A 24221-nucleotide genomic window follows, 5' to 3' on the forward strand; every position below is an offset into this window, starting at 1 on the left:
GAGGAAAGTATGATTTGGAAAATGGGTACTCACGATCCATTAAAAGTGTTCTGCTAGTAACACAAGAGAATTATGAGCAACTTCTTGGCTGTTTTGTCCAATGATAAAAGATTGGAATGGTTATGGAAATGTGTGAGTTTAAACCCAAATTCAATAGGAAAACAGTCCTGAAAAAAAGTGGAAGAAATGGTTGAGAGCATGAACAGACATGTAGGTCACATTAATATTGATTAACTTTCATCAAATATTAATATTCTCTTACATTTCAGAAGAAGATTGATCATAATAAGGGATATGGACCTTTTTCCCCATTTATTTGGCTTCATTTGCTAATGCCTCAGTTCTACAATGCTTCTCAGTTTCCACACTCCCCACTACTCACATGCATCAGTGCATATCACCAGTTTGCACAATAAGCTGCAGAAAGAAGATTCAGTGGTATTTTGGTCTTACTATTAATTTCATACTATTACTAGAACACCATGATTTTGACCAGCAAAGTTTGACTTTAGCAAAGTTTAGAGTTAGATTTTAGGATACATATATTTGTTAAGACCAAGTAGCCACCCTAGCTTCCTGTCACCCTAGCCTGTTTTCATATCAAAGCTGTCATATCAATAGCAGTTTCATTTTAGTAAGCTAATAATAATCCATACATCCCACCTATCACCAAAAAGATTCCCACAGCTGCCACTATCAGCAAAAAACAAGACTGTAAAATTTTGTGCTACAGAAGGTGATGAGAAAGTCTCTGCTAAAGTGTAGGCCTGTGTTAGCCTAAGCAGTCATATGGCAAGGTTTAGACTGTTAGTTGTTGGAGTATTTTAAGTGAGGGTATAAGAGAAAGGAGTGGTGGATGATACCAGTTCACTAGTATCACAGTTCACTTGTGTTCCCCCTCTCGATGTCGGGCATTTGTTTGACATAGATGGCAGTACCCCTTCCCGGCTCATTTGCACTGTTTCAACTGCTCCTTTCTCCCTTAGGAATCTCTTCTGCAATAGTCTAATCTCACTGAGCTGAATTGAAATGTAGACTCTATTCCCTTGCTGGAGGATAAGAACAAGGCACAATTTCCCTTTCATTTGGTGTACTACCCAGACTTCAAATTGTAACGCACGAAATCCAGCAGGATGCTTACCCAAGCGCTGAAAGAGCCAGGCAAGGTCTGGAGACAGGCTTGGCTCCACTCTCATTTCTCAACCAGGGCAGCCGAATCAGCACTGGAGTCAAAGACATGATTTATCACTAGCTTGGAAATTACTGTAGCCCTCAAATAAAACTAAAAATGAAGGCAATTCCAAATGTGTTTCTGAACTAATGCTTCCTGAATTTCTCCTGCAGCAGTTACAGCTTGCTCAGGGCTTTGCTCAAAATTTCAGTCTTACAAAATTTCTGGAAAATCTTCTGAGTTATTCTCATTTTTCTCTTTCTTAGATTTCATGACAACTTGAAAACATCATACTAGGGACTTGTCTTCCTCACTGCTGTCTGCACTCTTCAAATACTTATCTTCCAGTGCCCCGTTAGCCAAACTCTCATAACGACGTTCCTCGTATGACTCCCTCCCAGCTCATTCTCAGCCACAGCCTGAACCATACCATCTGTGCCTCAGCTTCCTCCAAAGCCTTTCTAATACAGAAGTCTAGAACCAAAATCAGTTTTCCAGCCTCATACACGACCATGATTTCCCACCCTCCTTTTGACACACTTCCTGTGCTTATTCAGCTTTCTCTATTTTGGTTTCTGAATGTCATAGTTAACTGTAATTTAGTTTGCTGATTCCTATCAGTTCAGTTCTCTGCTAGCATTATTTGCCAGATTTCTCCCTTTCTCTAAATATCCGAGGTTCAGATTACTTTTCTTCTTCCCTAATGCATTTCTCAAATCACTGAATTCTTTCCTGTCTAAAAACTTCATGCCATGAAATTCACCCCTCATGGCAGTGTGTCCTAGGCACTTAATCATGGTAGAAGGAGTCAGGAATAATAAAGTGTCAATCAGTTAACCTTTGAACATTTCAGTGAATTCATCTGAAAAGAGACAGGCTATAATAATCACAGTCTTCCAGATGAGGCTGTCTTGGACATTGCAATTATTGTCATTTATTGGGCTATCTTAGGGCTACCTGCAGCTGTCTGAGCACAGAGGGCTTCCCTGCCCTTCCCCGAGTGTCAGGCAGGAGGGAGGTCACAGTCACGCCACCGGAGGGAGGGATAGGATTGCAAAAGTCCCAAGAGCCAAGCTAGAAAACCAAAATAGCTTGCTGCTTCCAGAGAGGAGGAAAATGCTCTCTGTTTTGGACTTAAATCTGTTTGTGTCTTGACTAAGGCAATTTTTAAAGGATGTAAAGCCAAACTGGTAAAATGTGACAGATTTTTAATGGCAAGACACATACATGCCACTGAACAGGCAGAAAAATACTCTTCTGTTAAATTAGAGAAGGGTTTTTTCCTTAGCCAAATAATTCCAGATTTAGTTTAACCTTTGCTCTAGAGAGGAAAGCTTATACTACAGAAGACATGAGTTTTTAAGGAGACTTTAAAATGAAAGATAATTATTGGAAGTCATTTGTGAAGTAATAAAGATTAAATTCTGTGTTGAAAAGCAGCAAGAATTAAGGAGGAAAAGGAAAAAAAAAAAAGAAGGCAGACAGAACTCCAGACAAACATCTGGCTAAGATGATTCAGGTACACTTAATCCTGCCTCCTAGCCTCAGTTTGGACTAGAGGTGACTCAACAGAGACCAGTTCCAGCCTTACCACCTGTAGGACTGGCGATTTGATGTTATTTTACATCAATCTAAAAGGTCCTGTAATTAGAACAATGGAAAACAGCAGAAATACAAAAGCAACAACTATACAATAAACACAGAGAGAGACAGAAATTTTAAGGAGCAAGGATATGAACACAACAATCAAAATGAATTTTTAAAAAACATCTAAGAAAAGGATTCATGTAACCTGCTGGGAGCCCACATGCCTAAAAGTTTTGCTGACGCAACACTGAGATGATGATTGCACAGACTTTCATGCTGTTACTCTTCCTTCCTGCTTATACACATATCCAAGCATCTGAGGTGAGTGTGTAAGTCCAAAGATCCGTCAATCTAAAAAGGAGAATTTTCAAAAAAAAGTACATGGAAAGCAGTAATGCTTTGATCTTGAAACTCCCTGTATCTACTATTATTTTGTGTCATTCCAATCTTGTGTGGTTTGCTGTGCTCTTTTCAGCTGAGATGCAGGTTGCTGGCTCGCAAAAAAAACTTTCTAGTTTGGTTCAACACTGGTCTATGCTTCAATAACTGTTTATTCTTGATGATTCAGAAAGGAATAAAGAAGAGGTGGAATAACGTGGAAAAAGCAAAAGTAAAGATCATGCAAAACATGCAAGTTAAGCTATGTGAAGATACTGTTTTTAATATGTGAACAAAAAAGTTAAGACAGAATATAATAAAGTTGGGAAGGGAAGGAAATTGGCTTTTCAGGTGCCATGGTAGAAATCAGAGAATGTATAAATACTAAAGAACTGATATTTTGTCCTGAATTGCACATAAATGAAAAAAGCAAGCAGACTTAAGTGATTGAAACACTTACTGAGTGTTCAGTTCTAGAGAATGTGGTATTTAAAGAAATGTTACAAATTTGTAAATTCAAATCTATGGAAGACAGCTAGAGGAAATTGTTTGGCTTGCAGAACTGTTCTGCCTTGCTTCTGCTCACAGTCAGGAACGCTAAAAGGTGGAGGAATTTGTTTACTGCTTTTGTACACTGCATGTGATCATCTGTGTAGTTTGTTATGGTCCTGCAACAGAAAAGCTTTACACAGCCTGGGTACAAGAGATAACCCCCGATACAAAAGAATGGGTTTCTCACTGGATCAGAACTACTCATTCCAAGACAACAGAGGTAGTAACTATTCCAAATAGAGAAGAAGTAATGTTCAATTGAGTAGTACAACTTCAGATATTACACTATTAAAGGAGAAACCATAATGTTTCAAAAAAAATAGCCATTTAACTTTACGGCAAGAACACTGACAAGAGCCACCTGCAAAAAAAAGGTCCTTCAAGGACGTCTTTCTTCCAAATTACATCTTTCTAAAACCTATTTCATATCCTGGGTATGAGAATTCATACCCTTACATCATGTCATTAGGTTATTTTCATATTACTATATTTAATCTGGGGTGCTCTGTTCCCCTTCTTATAACTGTGACATTGGACAAAGAAAACTAAATTGAAAATAAGGCACACATGCACACATTTGCCCACAACTGTGAGAAATAGTTTACAGCTTAAAAACACCACTTGGTTGGTTTAGCCCTTCCTATGTTATGGGAATACCAATCCATACTACGGATACATGTTCATATACATGAAAAATTAAAAGCAAGCAGTAATAATTTAACAGGACAAAGAGAGCTAGTAGCTGGTCAGTCTGCTGGGTGTCAGGAGACTGGGTTACATTTCTTAATTCTGCTGCTGAATATTGGAAGAGACAGCTGCAGGGGTTTCTTCCATCAGTACCTTTTCTTCACCACAGTAGAAACTAAAACATGAAAAATATCCACCATTTAGTCTTTAGAGGCAACTACTCATTTCCCAGGACATTTTGGCAGGATAGTACAGTATCTCCATCAGCCTGTTTCGTAGGAGAACCTTCGCGTAGTTAGAACCGGTAATTCTCTTCCAGTCCAGAGGCAGCACATGCATCTCTGCATAGACCAGACGGGGACTCTCCATCCCCTAGCTCCAAACGCAGCTTGGTTCATTTCAGCCAGGTCAGGATGTGGGGCCAGGTACTAACAAATATGAGAAAGAGTGTTTAAATGTCATTCCTTGGAACTTATTGCTTAGGGTTAAAGTACAAAACTGTGAATCCAGAACAGAAGCCCCAGGCTTTGACAATAGCCAACATCATTATGTTTTCTTCACGCTTTTGATTCAGTCTAATAAAGGGAAATTCACTTTCTTCTCCCCCTCTATCCAGGAAAAAATGGACTTTAAGGTCTCCAAACTATATTACCCTATAATATACCATCTTTCCCAATAACTTCAATAGCATCTTTGTGCTGTACACCCCTCTCAGAGCCAAGGCTAATATTCAGGCATAAAGCCCATTCTCTGTCCTCAAATACCAGACCAGAAAAGATTTTTCACAGACATCCAAAGGTGTATTTTTCTCACTACATTGCCATTGAAAACACCGTATTTTCCAATTTCCTATATGCTAATTCTATGCAGTGTCAGTCACATCACATTATGTCATTTTATATAGTAGGTCAGCAGGAACTGCCATGTTCAGAGGTATCTGATATTTTGCCAAATCATTTGGCACATCTCACATTCTCAATTTGAATTACTTATAGATCATCTGAAAAGAGATAATTATTGGCCACTATTCAGAAAATGGTAGATAGTCTACTGAGTGCTTTGCTGGCCCTCTCATCCTTCTATAAACTGCAAGACAGACAGATTTCCTTAAAACAATATAAATATATGCCAAATTAATATATGTGCAATTCTAGCTTACATTTACTGTCTTAGTGCTATGCTCCGCAGCTCTCCCTCACGGTGAACAGTACTTCATTGTACAGTTTCCCTACAGGCAGCTCAAAGTCAGTGCAACCAGGAGTAGCAGATTCTGACCCTGAAGCTGAGATTATATAATACTTGTTAATTGATTGAAGCATTCAATCAATACTACATACTTTCTAGAGTGAGCGTATATCTTGCATTCCTTCAAATATTTAATTCTTACAGTAATTCTACACCAACTACAGTAATTAAATAAAACACATTCTTTAGATACAAACACTAGATTAACTATTCCTTTACAATTCCACACATCTATTTTGTGTGTGACTTTAACACACTACATGTAGGAGCATAACAGGTAAGCAGGACAAAATTTAGAGTTATGGTAAGGTTCTGGTTACACAAATAAGAAAACTTTTGAAAAGGCAATGAGTAGTAAAAGCAAAAAAAAGAAATCACAATCTACATCCCATAACATTGGTCAGCACTGGGTTAGTGCTAGGCGATGACAGAGCTGTGTGGAAAACACTGCTGCAAAACAAAGAGAGCCTCTATGTACAACCACTTTGCATGGGGACCTGCATAGGGAATTGTCAAATGACTACAGTTCAACAAGAAAGCATGTGAAAATCGATGGAAAAAAGCATTAATTTTAAAGCAGAAGAATTTAGGGCTGTGGCCTAGCTGCAAGAAGAGTTTCTATATACAGGGAAAATACTGCAAAGCAGTGTTGGTTTAAAAGAAGATAGACCAGAGGCTAAAGAGCTGTCGCAAGTTCACGCTGATAAAAACCTTGTGGGCCAAGCAGACAGACTAAGTACTGAAATCTGATGGATTTGACAGACTAAGTGTTTGGGGGATATGCAGAAAGCTTGCAGATGCCTTTAGACTCATCAACGGGTAGCCAGGGAGATCCTGGAAGGAAATGTCAACACACTAAAGCCTTTACATGAAATACAAGCCTTTAAATTCTATGAGTAGGAGGCAAGGAGGGACAAGGCAAGACAGAGGAGGAAGCCTGACATTTACGTGGGTTCTTTTGCATAACTGTTTTCATCCAGCTTCTTTTCCTAACTTAAAAGCCTTGATTTCAGTAACTCACAATAATAAAAAAAAAAAAAGAAAAAAAAAAGAACAGGAAAAATAGCCAATCTTTATAATGAGCAAGTCTAAGCTGAAAAAAGTTCTTCAAATTAAAGGTCCAACCCAAATGCCTCTGAAATTAACAGTAAGAGTATTTGCAGCCTACAAGCCCGTAACGTGAAAAGCAGAGGCACTCATCGATCACAGCAGCGAAAGCTGGCCTTTTGGTGGAAGCCTGTAGGGAAATTAGGAAGACTCAGGGGCTTTAAGCCTAACTCCTGCCTCCAAGGAGGTGTGTGTAAACAGCTCCCCTCCACTAGAGTACGACAGCAGTTTCAGGCTGAATTAACATCTTCCTCCAAAGAGCAAAAATTATTTCAATCAGCAGATTTTTTTTGTTGAGGATAAAATGGCCTTAAAATATTGCAATGCAGCTAGAAGTCAGTAAAAATTAAATCTAATTTCTATTTTTTTTAAGCCTCAGAGAGTCAAATTGACCGAGTTTGAAAGCAAACCCAAAATCTACATGGCCTCATGGACTGTTAAGAAAGCATTTTGCTGTTAGATGCTGGTGGCACCTATTTAAGCCTTGAATAATCACAGAGGAGAAATCATAAAGCAGGGAAGGAGACAGTGTTGCTAAAAGAAACAGGGCAGTGAAGCTAGTTTAGCAGGACAGAAGAGCTTCTGAGCCAAACCAAGGCAGGTCTGAATTTCATCTGGGGGGGGATGTTATAGTATAAAACAATTAGAAGTCTTGTCTTGGAAGAATGGTCATTAAGCCAATTGCATGTATCTATCATGGGTGATAGGTGTAATAAACTTTGGTAATATTTGATTATTGCAGTTCAGAATTATATGAAAAAACCTTTGTGTTTGAAACAAAAATATCAGAGAATTAGAGAGAGGATTAAGGATGGCAAACGATTCATTTTTCAGAAATGGAACAAAAAAGGGCAAAAGCAGTTATCCATCAACTTCGCAAAACACAGAGTAAGATGGAGAAAAAGGGTCAGGGGCTGTCTCCCTGAGAACTGATAACTGAAAGAAGAGAGAAGGAGAAGACGAAGAAGGAATAGTTCACAAAGCAGAAGGAAAAACAGGAGCAGAAGTCAGAGTTTGGAAAGAGAAGAAACAGTTGTTTCTTGGCCAATGGCAAGGCCAACACAGGACTTGGAGTTGTTTAAAAAACACAAACAAACCAAAAACACACTCAGTCCTGTATTCTCTCTATTACACAACGCTGTTCGATTAAGAGGACTATGAATTATATATCTTTTTTTAACTTTTGCAGTTAGAGAAGAACTAGAGAGTGTTACAAAGGAAAGGAAGAAATGTAGCTTAAAGTGTATGAACCGTGAGCATGCTGATGATATTTGTCTAGCTAGGCAGGGTTGTACAGAACAGAGCTAGCTCCGTGTAAAAGAAAAGGAAGAAAATAAGTCAAATTTGATAATTTCTTATCTCTCATTCATCTTTAATTTCAAAAGGGATTCAAATTTCATTAAAGTCATGTTCCCAATAGAATACTATCTCATCTGAGCACCCCTCAGCTAGTTTTATTGCACATTTAACCTATTTTCTTTGGTCTGTGTGGTTGTTTTTTGTTAAGAAAGGCAAGAAAGAAACAGTAAGTTACACAAGAGAATCAAAACTGGGTTCAAATTTGCACCAACGTGCTGTCTTCCCTAGGCTGTGATATGAGATCCCAGACAGAGAAAAAATCCAGGGATGCAGGGCCACAGCATGGGGAAAACGGGTGACAGCAAGCCCAGTCCCGTACACTGTTCCTGAGCAGGGCAGGTTCTCCTTTTTTCTCCACTCCAAAGAGAGAGCAATTCCCTATCTCTGTAGGAGGTAAACATTTCAGAATGACTCACATGTTTTGACAGGTTATCACATAAACAGGACTAAATAACAAAAAAGTGTTTGTCAAAGCATACAAAAATACACTGTGCAAGAAATATAAACCTTATATAAGCAACGGGTTTAGTTTTTATTTACACTTGAACAAAACCCCTCATCTAAACAATTAGGCCAATGAGCCTTTACAAATCAAACAAATATGCTTTTATTCCACTCCATTTTGCAGATTTTAAGTACAAACAAGCCTGTTTAGGATGAAGTAGTGGTGAAAATAAAATTTTTGCTATTACACTGTAAATTGAACAGTGGCGTGTGTCTAAAAATAGACTTAATCTCATATTACTTGCACAATTGCACTTCTTTTCTTTCAGTCACCCTTTTCCCCCCCAAATTAAGCTCCCCACAAGGAAATCATCTCACTTTCTCCACTGACTACGAATGAAGTCGAGTGTCAAAGGTAAATGAGAGTAGATACATGAGTATGCCACCCACATTTCTTCACTAACTTTCCCTGTTACATGGACACTTCAGTTCATGCTACTATCAGAAAACTACTAATTGGAGCTAAATTACTAGCACCTTTCTTTTCTGGTCAGAGATAGAAAAAAACCAAAAGGTTATTTCAAAGAAATACAAATGCTTCCTTACTTTTTCACAAACCAAAAAAGTGCATTTTAAGTCAATCAAAATACTTCATTTTCTCCCCCAGAAGTATTTTTCTCCATTGCTAGGATTTGAATGACAACAGCAAAGTCTTTGGGCATAAATAATCAACTTGAGTTATAATCGCACGCAATGCTTGGGCCAAGGCGCCTGTTTCTCCACAAGTTTGAGCATTAATTTCTGAACAGCAATCATTGGAAAAACTCTAAAGCGTGCAGTGGGAAAGACCAACAAAGCCCTTCATGGTCTCTAGCATGTACAAGTGCAAAAATTGTTTAGATACTATTCTGTATAGCTATGGAAACTTCAGCATACAGCCTTTTAACTCCCACTGAATTATCGCAATTTTTGTTTTCCTTTAAAAAAGTTATATATTTCTTTTCATCAAAAGAGAATTTCAGTACTGACATGAGCAAAAAAAGCTGTATTAAAAGGGGCTAGTCTTCTGAAAAAGGGCAGGCATCTCCTTCATCCCAAAAGAATAAATATTTTCCTTCAACACTGGAGTTCAACTTAAAAGTCCATAGAGTCTGATTTCCAAGATCATAGAGTCTGATTTGGTCCCAAAATCGTAAGGTGCTGCAGTAGGAGCCTTTGGCCCCAGGAGCTTAAAGTTTAGGACCGATGCTATAAGTTGTTCTACCCATGCAAATCAGGCAAAGACTCAGCCCCAGCTGACTGCAATGGGATTCATCCAAACATAAGCATCAGGCTTCACAGAGCAAATTACAAGATCTGAACTGATAATTGTGGAAAAAGAAAGGACCACACTGAAAGATCACTTAATTACATAGCTAGGCATTATATAAGCACAGTATAGTTTGATGACTCCTAAAGGTACTAATTATCATTACTATTCTGAGTAGCATCTGCTCTACAGATCTAAGCCCCATTTGTTCATTCACTTGCTACAGGTATCTTAGGGGAATTTATACTCCAGGGAAAGATTTTTCTTCCCCCTCCCCTCCCCCTTTTTTTAAATAACAATAACTATTTCATTTAGTGATCATGGCACTCTTTTCAATAGGATTATTTTTGTGCTTAAAGTTAAGGACCTGTTTGTTTTGCTGAATTAGGCAAGAATACATAATCCAGAGGCAGTCCCTTGAGCCAGCGACACACAGCATCCCCAAAGTTCACCTGAAGAATCACTACGCAATATGACTAAGAGCAAACAGCCTTCTTACAACATACCTCTCTGTGCACACATAGACAATTTTGTAGCTCTATGGCAAAAGCAGCCCAAATGAAAACATTGTTTGCAAAAGACCTATGTGAACATATCCCACATTCCCTCAAACGAGCTGGGTTGCACAGAACTGATAAGATGGGTCTGAGCAGGATGCTGCGCTGCAGAGTTAATAAGAAGACACTGCAGTGCCCCTGGTACATGGAAAGGCAGATGGCCTCAGCATGCTTTCATGCTTGGCCAGGTGTTATTAATCTATGACCAAGAGACCAGGTGGCTGTCAAAAATTGCAAGAATTTTTCACAAATCATTCATCTCTCCAACAAAGATGCCAAGTACCTAAATATGCTTTTATTATGTTTAAAAAGAAAAAAAAAATACAGAGAGACAGAGAGAGAAGAAAAATGAGGAAGAGACTGCAGCCAAGTGCTATTTAAAGTAATTGCCAAATTTAGACAATAGTGCATAGTAAGGGAGAAACTGGAAATGCTACATCCGGCAGCCTTCTGTGTGTTATTCATTTTCCCATTAAAAATTACATGAAGTACATATTCTTGATGTACTAAACCTCTACTTCCAAGGAAAATGCAATTCAAGAATAACTTAAAATGAAAAATGTACGTCAGTGCTGCCGGCTTGGAAGTGCTGCAAGACCAGTGTTGTGCTGCCAATGAGCTTTTGCACTTATAATAATAATAAATGCACCAAGAGATCGGCTAGGGGCCCCACTTGAGATCAAAGATACTCTCATGGTCAGAGTATACCAGCACAAACATGCTGCAAGAGATAGGCCTTCCTTGGAGGAGGTCACCATGAACACAGAGAAGAGACCCAGAGAGAAATGCTGAAAGTGTTGCTCGTCTGTAAAACAGGGAGGCAGCAAAACCCGAGAGACCAAAGGGCTCAGCTCCCACATAAGCATGTGAGCAGAGGAGCCATATTTTCAGAAGTGCTCTGTTTTCAGCAGCCCGTAACGCTCTCTCTTGTATGAGCCCGCACAGAAATAGAGGCGCTAAGCTAGAAACTGAATCCCTGTATCCAAGATCCAGCCTGGTGCTCTAACCACAAAGCTGGCTCTAGCCACCGTTGTGGACAGACTCTCCCCAAAGCCAGCCCTGCCACGATAAGGCAGGTGATCTTACAGAAGCATGCATCATGAGCAAGGTGAAGAGGAGTAATGAAAGTAGTATCGTGGAAGAAGGCACCATACTGCTGAATTTCTGTTTTAAGGATGTTTGAATACAATTAATACACTCCACAATACAGTTAAAATGTCCTTCAAGTTGTTTAAATTTTCTCTGCCTGGTTAAAAGCAGCTGTGCTATTTGCACAAATGATTCCATGTTTTATTGACATCCCTTGCTTAATACCACTGCAACTTTTTTTTAATGAAATACATTTTTCAATTTTAATTCAGTTTGCCCTAATTGTTAAATAATTTCTGCCACATTTTTATTAACAAAACCCCCAAGGAAAATAAAAATTGACTCCATGTGTTCATCTTCAATCCGAACAAATTGAATCCAAACCATTAATTCAGAGAAGGTGGTATGTACAAGCAGGAGGAAGAATCCCAGGGGCTCTCTGAGTAACAGGTTTATCTTACTTGTTCATCTGGTGCCTCATTCAAGGAGCTCTAAAACTCTGGAGTTATAAATCAAAACTCACTGACATCAATGGGCACTTTTATGCAATAAATCATGCAGAACCACAGCAATAAGATAATAAGCTAGAACCAGTGTAACTCATAAAACTATAAGAAGCTAAAATATGAACTGAAGATATTAATTTTTAAGATAGAATATGGGGATGTAACTATTCTAGTTTACTTAAGCCTATCTGGGTCAGATGGCTGAAGGGAAACAACCAAGCAGAACCAGACACACACAAAACCTTTTCTATGACATGCTCTATTCCAGATTTAACTCTATGAATAGAGGTGATATGTCAGTTACAGTTTTCCTATGACAACCACTATTAATGACTGCTTATACATGTCTATTCAAAGATACAATGTATATTATTGTAACAACATAAAAAGATGGTTCATGGGAACAAAAGTAATTTATTACACAATGCAGTTAAAGAATAATCTCAGTATTGGGATCATTTAAGAAATGCTTTACCATATTACAGAAAGTAAAACCTTAGAAAAATGTTTACAAAGCATTTTTTATAGAAAGCTAACTGTTTCATGCGGTTGTTTTTCCTTTTAGTTTGCTTTTTTGTTTAGGGCCTAAAAAAGGGTCCAGTATACTGCAAGAATTATTCATGTCTCTCTGCTCTTGAGATTCTACTTTAGGTGCAGACTGATCAAAGTTTTTAATGTTCTCCTTGGATCACGGAGGGGGGAGAAAAGAGAAGAAAAAGGATCAAATTTAACCAGACATTTGAGAGAGAATCTGAATGAAATACCATGCTCTCACTTTTTTGTAACACTAAAGAATATTTTTATGGAATGACAATTTTCCCTTCTAAAACTAAGCCTAGAATCATACTTGCTCAGCAAGCCCATAACAAACAAGAACATTTCAGAGTCTTCAGTTAAAAAGCAAACAAACCAAACAAACCACATATCCTCTTGACAGAAGGTTCCTCTGAAGGGTTCATGGTAAGCTGTAACCCAAGCTCCAATTGCAGCATTCTCTGGGAGAACATATTATACCAAACCTCACACAGAGACAACACACAGACGGCAGGTTATTGCCTAGTAAGAGAGACTGCCACATAATAAGCAAGACAACCTTTTACCACGATAGTATAGAAATTATACAAAAGAGGTTTTTATACTAAATAACTTGGGTTTAAAAGAGGCAACAGCTTTTAATAATAGAGGTGTATTTTAAAATAAAATACGATTTCTCTTTTCACTAACTAATGCATCTCTTTACAATTTTATTTTGCTTAGCCTCAACAATAAAAATAACTTTATTAGTAAGTAGAGCTAAGCGAGAAAAAACAACATACACTTTGAATGAGGACAGAAAGTTGGTCTCAATGTTTCATTGACAAAACCATCTCAAACTCATATTTGTGTCAACTAAAGTGCCCCATTTCAATAGAACAATACAGATTTTATAAATTTACATTTCTAAAGTCATTTTGAACCATAAGACATATATTTTTCATTTATGAAACATAAAGACTGCATCATGAAAAATTTAGAAAAGGTAGATTCACTCAAGCGTAATGAAAAAGTTTTCCTAAAAAATTCCCAGTCCCTTTATTCTATTTAACTTGGAACCAGTGAACTAAACACAGCACTGCAGTTTGAAACAATAGTCGTCTTTTTTTTTATACTGTACGCTATTAATGTTTCCTTGGAGTTCTGCTTCTCACTTCTACAGTGGCTTGGGGACAGGATGGTTTAAATTAGTGAATGAATTTTAAAAGTAGAGCTAAATCTACCCTGTGTTTCATTCCAGGCAATGTTCCCGAGTTCACTGACTCTGTTCTCCATCCAAAGGAAAACAGTGCAAAATTATCTATGGCACTACACATATGTTTAAGCAAAAGTATCCTTTCATTGCAGAATCTTTTGGACTAACATGACCTTCCTCCCAGCAAGTAAATAAGTGCTCGTTTTTAGCTCGGATGTGTTCCTCACTGCTGTTCGCCAGGCAGCTGTGCAGACAATTGCTAGAGCATAACTGAGGAGATGGGACTAAGAGATGGGAGCTGCCAATGCCGGCGGGGGGGCACCCCTAGTGCTACATCTCCAGTGTTAGTGACCCAAGAAAGGTTACGTAAGTATAGTCCGGACTTGCTGGCTGCCTACCTGCTGAATATGCCTTAGAAAAGACACACCAACAGATGCACATTGTCTGCTAATAAACATAAATCAGCAGTGATGTTTCAATTTAAAGGGGTTGTACTAATTCATTTACACTCCAAATGCAATCAGATGATTGTTTCCTTCCTTAAGCCAAAGGCACTTTTTTTCTTGGAGGGGGGGAGGGAGGGAGGGAAAGGAAGACTCAAAAAAACAAAATAACATCATTATCTTTAATTGCACTGAATGTTTTTGTCAGCAAGGTCAGTCACTAACTGCAGCGCCACGAGAGTTGCCTCTATTGTCTATTATATGGCTTGTCAAAGACTTGATATTCTCTTATCATGCTGAATAGTAGAGAGGCGGACAAACGTTTAGGCAGACGATGTCATCATCATTTAACCAGCATAAATGTGAATTACTACTTATCTGCTTATGATGATAAACTTATTAGTCATTTTCTAGACAGTGGCTTTAATTTTACATATAATCATTTAAATCTAATTGATGTGACCTTTCCTTAGAGCAGACAAGATGTCTAAGATATTCGTAATTACTGCTTAAAACCTGCATTAGCTCAGGCTTTTTAAAATGTAAAGGAAGAAGCTGTGTTATGAAAGTTACAATCTTAAAATATACAGAAAGTCACAAGACCAGGTCACTGAAGAGGAGCGATGAAAGAGAAGTTGCACACAAATCAGTGGGATCCATTGCAAGCAGACACCTGAAGTGGGTTTTTCAGTTGGTTGTAAGAACAAAGAGGGATAACGGCATCATAGATGGTTTGAAGTAGGCTGATCATGCATAAGCAGGTATTTGGCAGAAAGCACAGATGAAATTGCTCAGAAGAATAAAGGGGACAAGTTTAGAAATGTATGTGAGAAACCACCAAGATCTTTCTTTTTTACACTATTTCTACCTTCCTTGAACTGCTAAAGAGTTCGAAAAGTTCAGTTCTTAGGAATTTTAGGTTAGATCTGTCTCAACACGAGTCTTATTTCACTCCATTTCTCACGTTTCCCATTTTCACCTGTATCTTTGGATCTCTGTCATCCTGCAAAGTACAGTTTGTTTGCGAGCCTTGATGCATACAGAACCTGCATTTCACAGCTCAGGAATGAAAGGAAGTAAGTTAGAATTTGTATCTTAAACTACTTTCTAGTTTCCTGCTCTGCTCCAGGAGGCAACTCAATCAGCTGCATATTCTATAAAAAGCAGCACAGATGCGTACATTTTAGGAAGTAGGAAATCTATGTGCATTCCTGTCCATTTGCTCAAGAGAGCAGCTGTTTTGTATAGGCTGCACTTCATCCAAGTCCATGAGAAAAATGAGTCAATAGGTGATAATGTAGCTAAGACTGTAACATAATTCTTTTTGATTTAATACCATTTGGAAGGTGCAGACCTATCCCATCTTGCTGAACTTGAGACTTGCAAAATTAACTTGCATTTTACATTGCTTGTAGGCAAGCCACAACGCTCCTGTTCAGCATGGACAGCACAGAGTTGAAACTCATAACCCCGAGCTCAACATAAACCTGTGCTAAGTCTTGAAGAGCTACCCAGGTATTTGCTTAAGGATCATGGCAGTTGCTGGGCTTATTGCTTGGATGTGACCCGACTCCGCGCATTTGCACTAGGCGGCACCCCACTAGTACACCTAGACAGGAACCAAAGCACTGGGGAACAAAGTACAGAAATATTGAGTACCTCTACAGCAGGCAGTCTGAGTCTCACCTGGTGGACACCGAACTGAAGTTAATACCCCCGGCTGGCCCCTTGCTGTTGTCTCTTCCTAAGATACCTGGGCATTTGTGTCATGCCTCCCACTATTCTTCATTCTGAATAGGCAGTGCTGAGAAATTGGAGATGGCTCTGCCTACAATTCACAGGTCTGCAAGGCTTAGTAATATTAGTCTCATCATTTGAAGCCATACTGTCACATTGATATAGCGCTGCTCCTGAGAAAATAACCCTGACAGAGCCTATCCGGTCCAGTCCATGGCACAGTCAATCTGTAAACAAATGAAAGCTGACAAGCTTTTTTCCTCAAAACAGTCAGTTCAGAATATTGCATGCCAAAGTATTTGAGAAGTTGTGTTGATGTATTGAGGCAGACATGTTTCACAACTATGAGTCACGCAGACCATTTTGCAAAAGAAGTTAACTCACACATTTAAAAAGTAAAAGTTTACATTCCTTCTCTCACACAATGCTTTTTGAATTGCAGAATTAAACATTCAAAAGCCCAGTTTCTAGTCAGTCAAGGAAGGACTTAGCAAGTATTAACAGTATTCTCTACTACTAGACTAAATTCTGAAGAGTTTATAGGAATTCTTCTCATAAACACATTATGAAGAGAAACGTGCCAGAGACAAACAGCAGTTCCAGAGTACTAAGGGTATAGGCAAACACATATAGATTCCAGGATGAGGCTCCGTTACTAAAATTTACAATTCTCAGTCAGACACTTTTGCTGGAAAGAGCTCTGCTAAGCTTAAATAAAACTTCAGATGGATGCAAAGATCCAAAACTACCAGATGAGATGCATTTTGCATTAGCCAAGCTTTTTATAATATAAAAAGAATTTTTGCTGCTCTTTGAGAATAAGAGGTTGGGTGTTTATTTTTGTCTAGCTTTCATCTCTCCTTACTGCTGAGGCCCTAGATTAATGTATGCAACAATGAAGACCTGAATGGAAAAAATACTATACTATTTCTCATTGCAAATGACATTGGCTACTCCATTTTCTGAACACTGCCATTTTTACCGTTCTTTTCACACATACTTTTCAACCAAAAGCTGTTAAAAGGCCTCAGCTCTGTTAACGTAGACATCCCTTTATCTGACACCAATAATTTTTACCAGGTCACTGGTTTAATGTCTTTAAGCCCTTGATAAATTCATCATCAGTGCGGTCAAGTGATTTTGTCAACTTCATATCAGTATCTGCAGTTTTGATTAACTGGTTCCCATTGAAGGATCTGCAAAGAAAACCCTTCAGCAAATTTGAAAATCTCCTCCTGTCCACAAGAGTTAAAGGACTGCAAGGAGCATGCTACTATTATCATTAGGCCGTATCCCACACTTACAGATGACAAGGCTTGAGGGAAGGGGTGGTGGGCAGGAAAAAAAGACACTAGGGAGACATTTTTACCTCTTAGAAATACAATCTGGAGTTACAAACATCTCCCTCAGTCCACCACCCTGAAGCCCATCCAGAAAAGCATTCAAGCTTGAGGAGGGCCATGCTGATGACCTCAACTAACTTCTACACAATCTTCACATTAGGCATTATTTAAATGTTTGCTGGATCAAACTAGAGCACTAGTTTCTGGATGAAAAGGCAAAAGCATACTGCAAAAATTTCTCACACACATGCACACGCAAACATAAATTTAACATGGTATGTCTTCATCCATTTAACACCTATTCAAAAAAAAAAAAGCAGTATTATTTAAGAGCTTCAGTCTCCCTTCTAGAAACCAAATCAAAAAGAATTAGAGGTCTTAATCTTGTTAAAAAAAAGCAGTCCATGCAGGCCTAAAATTGCTAATAAAACAGTGCTTAGATGAAGCAAATTTATATTATTGATGGTTCTCTTGACCTGCAAAGAACTTCTGGAGTAAAGGACAATTCCAATTATTAAACCATTCAGTACTCTAATAGTGTTTCTTTTCCTCTAAAGAGTACTATAGAATTTTGGGAGCCAGCCCTAAACGGTGCCTCTAAAATGTATCAGCATTAGCGACATGTAGAACCCACTGATCTGAAAGCACTTCTGTTTGGGTCAGAAATCACAATCACAGTGAGTGGCAGTTTTCCAGTCCTTGACAAGGCTGCATCTCCCCGAGGAGGAATGGGAGTGGGCAGGATGGCTGAGTGACCTTGATACATTGAGCTAGTCACCAGTCAGCATTGCAAGACAGTGCTGCAGGGAAGTTGTAATGTTATTAAAGCAAGACAACAGGAGAACTATTGCCAGAGGCACTGTTACTACAATAAGGATCTGTGAGAGAGGGAAAATTGAAAGAAACGGGAGAAGCAGTTAGAAAAGAGGATTACGAACAGGAGATGGGTGACTGGTGGTGGGGGGAAATGAGGAAGAACAATGTAGGTATAAATAATTCTACATCACAGAGAAGTTGACTGTATTGTTACAACATTCTTGAAAGCCAAGATACAATACAATTAAGATATCAAAGAATTATACACAGACAAAAATGTATCTGATGTGTTATATTGAATAAAAGATGAAGTACTTCTCAGGGCAGCTACAAATTACTAAAGGTAGAATTGTCTATAAAACCATAAAATTCAACGGTTAAGAGTGATAAAAGAATATAGCAGAGAGGGGTACCACATTAAAAGTTGTATTAATGGCCGTATCCAGAGAGTGGTATAAAGGGGGAAGGGAGGGAAATCATTGCCATATGTGAAGAATAGGATCCACACAGAAATGTTTTATTCAGCTATAACTTTCATAAGGGATTCTGACTCCAACAAGAAATAGAGTGGATTTATTTCTTGAGACAGAAAATAATGTCTGAAGCTATACATAATGTGTAAGGCAGTTCATCTGATACATATTCCAAGTCTAATTTTTTCTCACTCATTACTAGCTTTCTATTAGTTTGAAAAGGTGGTAGAGCATGATATTTCTTCCAGTTAAAATACCTTAGCATATTTCAACTTGCCTTTGCCCATTCCTGTACCAACAAGCTTCCAAAAAAATGGGATATTAAAGACATTCTCAAATAGCATGGGCATGTAAACAAGTTTTCCATGCAGCACACTTCTGTTTAATCCTCCAAGGTAAAAGGAAGAAAAAAAAAAAAAAAGAAAAAAAAAAAAAAAGCAAGAGAGAGAGCGAGAGAGAACAAAATCAGTTGCTTTGATTTTTCTAAGGAGAGTTGTGGTTCCCATTCTTCACTGCAAACACAACCAGTACAGTACTTAGCACTGAGCTAAACGAAGCATAATTAGCTCACAGAATTGTAAGTTTAGCATTATAATTGCTTGCTGGCAATTTCTAGCAATTTGTAACTGCTATTGCCAGCAAGTGCTAATAATCACCAGGAGTCAGATTCCAGCTAAGCCTGTCAGCACTTCAGTTTTTGGCAGACATTTCATGGATAATATTTTGATGCTTCTGTGATCACTTGTGGTTCAGTCGGATTACAGCTCACAGGTTAAAGTACATTGCACTATAGCACCCTTTACAACAATTATCCTCTTTGAGGCTTTGAAATGAAGGATGCTATCATTACTTCTCTGTCTTAGCAACAGATGTTTCAAAAGTAGTATAGGTTCTGTGTTTAGCATTAAAGACAGACCACTTCTAGAACATCTGCATACTAATTTCTGCATGGCACATTTGATAATCCCTGACTTCAAGGGTGTTCAAAATGAGGCACATGCCTTAGATTTCAACCTTAGCACTTGGAAGAAGCCATCATTTTGTTTACACTCTGACAAGCTGGAGAAAGTTGCAGGTTTCTGGGGGGGGGGGGGGGGGGGGGGGATTGTATTCCCTTGCCTCCCCCTAAAGATTTGAAAATCAAATGAGAGAAGACCTCTAGAAACTAAAAGCCAGCTCCTTTATGGGTACAAATCAAAACAGCTCTCCTAAAATACAGAGTACAACACTGATTACACCACTAAATGTCTGGCACAGCATCTGTCAAGCTGCATAAAAGATTTATGGTGGATGGGAGAGATGGCTTTCCATTAGAACACGGAAAATGTTTAGCATATGACTTTAAGACTCAGAAAGAAAACATTCCATATCACACAAAGAAATGACATATATGCCTGCACCTTGTAGCTATATCCTTGTCCTTGCTCAAACTTCAGTTTCAAAATCCTATCAACCTCAGCAACCACCTAGCAAGACTAGATATTTCTCTTTTATGGAAATCCAAACCATATATTCATGACAGAATGAGTGATAATATTTATTCAAACAGATAGCAGGAAGTCAGAAGCTTATCTCTAACACTGTAAAATTCATTTTTGAAAGTTTAAGCCCATTTCATGCAAATGCAGCACTATGAAGAAAAAAGTTTTGAAGTCCTGTGTAGGTTCAAAATGCATACAATTGTTTTATATGCTTTGATATCTTAGCAACTCTGTTGAACTATAGAAGTTCTCCATAAATAAATCCAACCCCTGTTAGAGTCAACAAGAGTTGCAACTGCTTATGAACTGAATAAAAGCCATTACATAGTAAAATGCCAGAAGGCATTTTATTTTCTATTTTAAAATTTGCCTTAAATTTTCCATGCTTCAGCAGGTTATGTGTTTTCACAGAATTTAGTGATTGCATTTTAAAGCAACAAAATAACTGTAGACTTTGAAACCCACTGTCAGATAGTGTTTGTAAATTTGGCTGCGCAGGCCCCTAACAACCCTTACACTGCATCTTGCACAGTCTTTTATACCACTACAAAGTAACTACCTCCTCAGAGGGAGAATGGTTTTCCACTCTTCTGTTAATGTATCTGATCACAGGGTGTAGGACAATAACAAGATGGTGCATACTCAAAGCAACAGCACTATTTCCCTAAATGTAAGTACTTTCCAAAAGAAAGAGGGCTTTTTTCTCGCTTTTGAGTAAATAACTTCTGGTCACCCATCAAGCGTAGGGAAGACTTCAGCAAGCTTGCAGTCTCCATGGGTGAGCTTCACAGTCCTTTGAAAACTTGATCACATTCTTGGTTATGTTTCAGACTGTATAATAATTAACAGCAAATGAATGGATTCCAAAACCCACATTTCCTTTTGCTCAGCATTGATGTCTCAATGTTGACAACAATAAAGTAGTCGTTATGAAAAAGGTCAAGAGTCAAATAACTTTGTTTTAAATCAACCTGAGCACAGACACTGTTTCAACCTACTCCCTTCCACAAGGCTTAGGCCTGATCTGTATCTGAAAGCCTTAGTGACTCAACCAAGATACTAGATTATGATTTTCTTACCAAAAGAGCCATATCATTGTCAGAATTATTGTCAGACTTACACCAGTATACCATTATGCCCATTCTATCACCTATGCAAAAAAGTCTGCAAAAGAAGTATATTAGTACCAGTATATACAGTACTGCAAATGCGTTCACGTAGGATATGCAGTACAGGAGAAGGAACCTCTTTAACACTAGCAGTGTTGACAAATGCAATGTTTATTCGGACAATCCCTCAAGCAGGCTGCAGTGGCAGGCTCCAGCCAGCAAGCTGAAGAGCTGCTGCTGACCGAGCTGATACAGCCCCGCACAGCAAGTGGCAGAGCACCGTGCTCCAGGCAGATCGGCCGTCAGCAAGGAAGGTGCACACTTCACCTGCTGAAGGTGATGCTCCCCCTCATCTGCCCCCAAGGCATCCTGCCCATGTCTGCCCTGCACAGGCACAGTGCCTGGGCAGCATTATGCAACTACTGTAACTCCACAGCCATCTCAAGTGACAGTTGCAGTTTCAGTGTAATTTTCAGGTAACTGGGTTCAATGCAAATAGTTTGCTTTTTCAGCTGTAGCTTCTTATTTCAGTTCTCTAGAAACTCCTTTCCAGACTATTTGTGAACACGAAAACGTGTCATTTGGCAGAGAAGACTGTGTCCTAGCACACTGCAGAGAGCTGCTGTGAGACTATCGCAACTGTCAGTTCCTAACGAACTCTAGCTCGTGCAGTATTCGAGCTGTTCAGACGCCCTGCTAGTCCCATTTGAAAGGCAGGGTTCAGAGCTCCAGTCTATGGCTTGTTGGATTTTAGCATCAGAAACAGGTTGATCCTCTGGGATCCAGACACGGACTGATCAAGTGCATTTCCACAAAAGCACACAGAACAAATTCAAACCAAATTAAAATGGAGAAATATCATGCAAAGGGCTCATCCCGAATCCAACACTTCCTGCTTCTTATTCTTTTCCCCCTCTACTCTTCCTCTCACAACTTCTCCCATCTCAACTTTCTCACCAGATCCATATCCCCCACTGCAAGCCTCTCGTGTCTCCTGCCTGACTTGAGCCCTAGGGGAATTGTATTCATGCAATCAACTCTAGCCTCAAGGAGTTCCCACTGGACCATGCTTCATATAGGGATCTACCCCTTTGCTACAGCAGCTGAAAATTTTTGACCAGCACATTAAATGGACTTTTAAGGCAATAAAGTAACATGTAATTAAACTTTATAACAGCTTGTCAAGACGTGTGGCAGGCTCCCAACCTTTACCACATCTTCAAATAAAAAATTGAAGATTAGAGATCAGTGATTGTTTTAGCTACAGGCATGACGCAGGAGTTACCTTCCCATGTGATGCATGATGTCAGGCAGAAAGATTCCTCCTAAGCTTTACTGGCATGATTCTCAGCCTACAATAATAAGAAAAACTTCAATTATTCCAGTGCTGCTTTAGAGGTTTCCAAGAGAGAAGGCTGCCACGGGTGTTTTGGCTGCTCAGAACTCTATGGCATTTTTCAACAGAAGGAGGGAGGGGTTTTTTGCTATCACCAATATTCTTCGGAGAAATTCTGTACAAGATTGCCTTAAGGAAATGAACAAACAAAAAAATCCAAAACTGGAGTCTGGAGAGATTACTAGCAAGGATCTGAACACAGGATCTGAAGTAGAAGAATCCTACTTGCAACCCAGCACTTATAATCAAAATACAAGTACCACAAGCCAATATTAAGTAATAAAATCATGTCTCTGGTGATCTCAGCAGTCATTTGGGTAGAATATAATCAAGTATCTTATATTCTCCTTAATTTTACCTGGAGAAGTCATGTGCTTCAACTCAATAGTAGTCCTAACTTTTTATGTCAGGCACTTACGTTCAAACTAAGTCTCAAATCCATTGATCTGATATAAAATGAAGTAATTAAGTGTAACCTGACTTGATATACTCTATGTTTTCATATTAAAAATATACAGAGACAAGTTTCAAAATAAAATCCAGAGTAGAAACACAACATGTATACATAAACAAAGTAATTAGATATACTAACAAACATTTTGAAATGACAGCAAAACAAAATTACTGTTTTCGCTTGAAACTAAAAATAAGAGACATCATCTTTTTTTCACGCAGGAAATTATGCTCATTTGATGACAAAATATATAAAAATTTGAATCTTCTTAAAGAATCGAGGGGACCAGGGATGTCTCTCCCAATGCCACCAGCTCTCTCCCGTCACCGCTCTCCACACATTTCGGCAGGCTACCCCGGCCCTGCTCCTCGCCAGCAGCCACATGCCGCACGAGCGGTTTTGGGGCTTATGGATATATCCATATCAAAAACCATCGATAAGTCGCAAAACCACTCATTCTCGGCAGGCACGCCTAGCTTTTGCTCTGGGGCCCAGGTTGCTCTTGGGAGGCGCCGCTGCCTATCAACACGGACCGTTTTTCACACCAACAGGCCTTGAGGAGTGTGGATTTCCCGCGCTGTCGCTGGAGCACCACGTCCATAGCGATGGATGCCTCTGGGTACGCATCGGTCCCTCTTGATCTTGAGAGGCCTCGAGGCCTGTGATTTCCATAGCTAGCTACAGGAATCCACAGCACTAGGTGCTGGTAGTTATCGCCGACTGTCGAGATCGATGCCTGCCGGTAGCCGTGGATCCGGCTGGCTCTCGCCGGGCATCTGTGGCTTTTGCTCTGGGGCGGCTTTTGCTCATGGTAGCCATGGAAGGGGATGGGCACTGAGCGCTCTCAATATTGAGTGCCATCGATATCAAACCCAGTCGATAAGTCTGCAGTTGCACAGCAGTTAGTTGGCACCCAGTGCTGTGGATCCCTGTAGCTAGCTACCGAAATCACAGGCCTCGAGGCCTCTCAAGATCGAGAGGGACCGATGCATACCCAGAGGCATCCATCACTATGGACGTGGTGCCCCAGCGACAGTGCAGGAAATCCATGCTCCTCAAGGCCCGTCGGTGTGAAAAACGGTCCGTGTCGATAGGCAGCGGCGCCTCCCGAGAGCAACCTGGGCCCCAGAGCAAAAGCTAGGCATGCCTGTGGAGAAGGAGTGCTTTTGGGGCCTATCGACGGGGTTCGATATCGATATATCAATATCGAACCCCGTCAATAGGTCTGCAGTTGGACAGGCATTGATGC

At 39.3% G+C, this 24221-nt stretch overlaps 1 long non-coding RNA gene across 1 annotated transcript in view; it reads right to left on the bottom strand.

The window, feature by feature from the left end:
* LOC135329218 (uncharacterized) overlaps positions 1-24221 on the bottom strand; it is a 160632-nt gene that overhangs the window by 124474 nt on the left and 11937 nt on the right. Inside the window, exon 3 of the long non-coding RNA XR_010390587.1 lies at positions 22408-22474. This is a non-coding gene — a long non-coding RNA (uncharacterized LOC135329218). The remainder of the gene's footprint in view (positions 1-22407; positions 22475-24221) is intronic.

Source organism: Dromaius novaehollandiae, chromosome 9 (genome assembly GCF_036370855.1).
Source record: "Dromaius novaehollandiae isolate bDroNov1 chromosome 9, bDroNov1.hap1, whole genome shotgun sequence".
In the NCBI taxonomy this organism is placed as follows: domain Eukaryota; kingdom Metazoa; phylum Chordata; class Aves; order Casuariiformes; family Dromaiidae; genus Dromaius; species Dromaius novaehollandiae.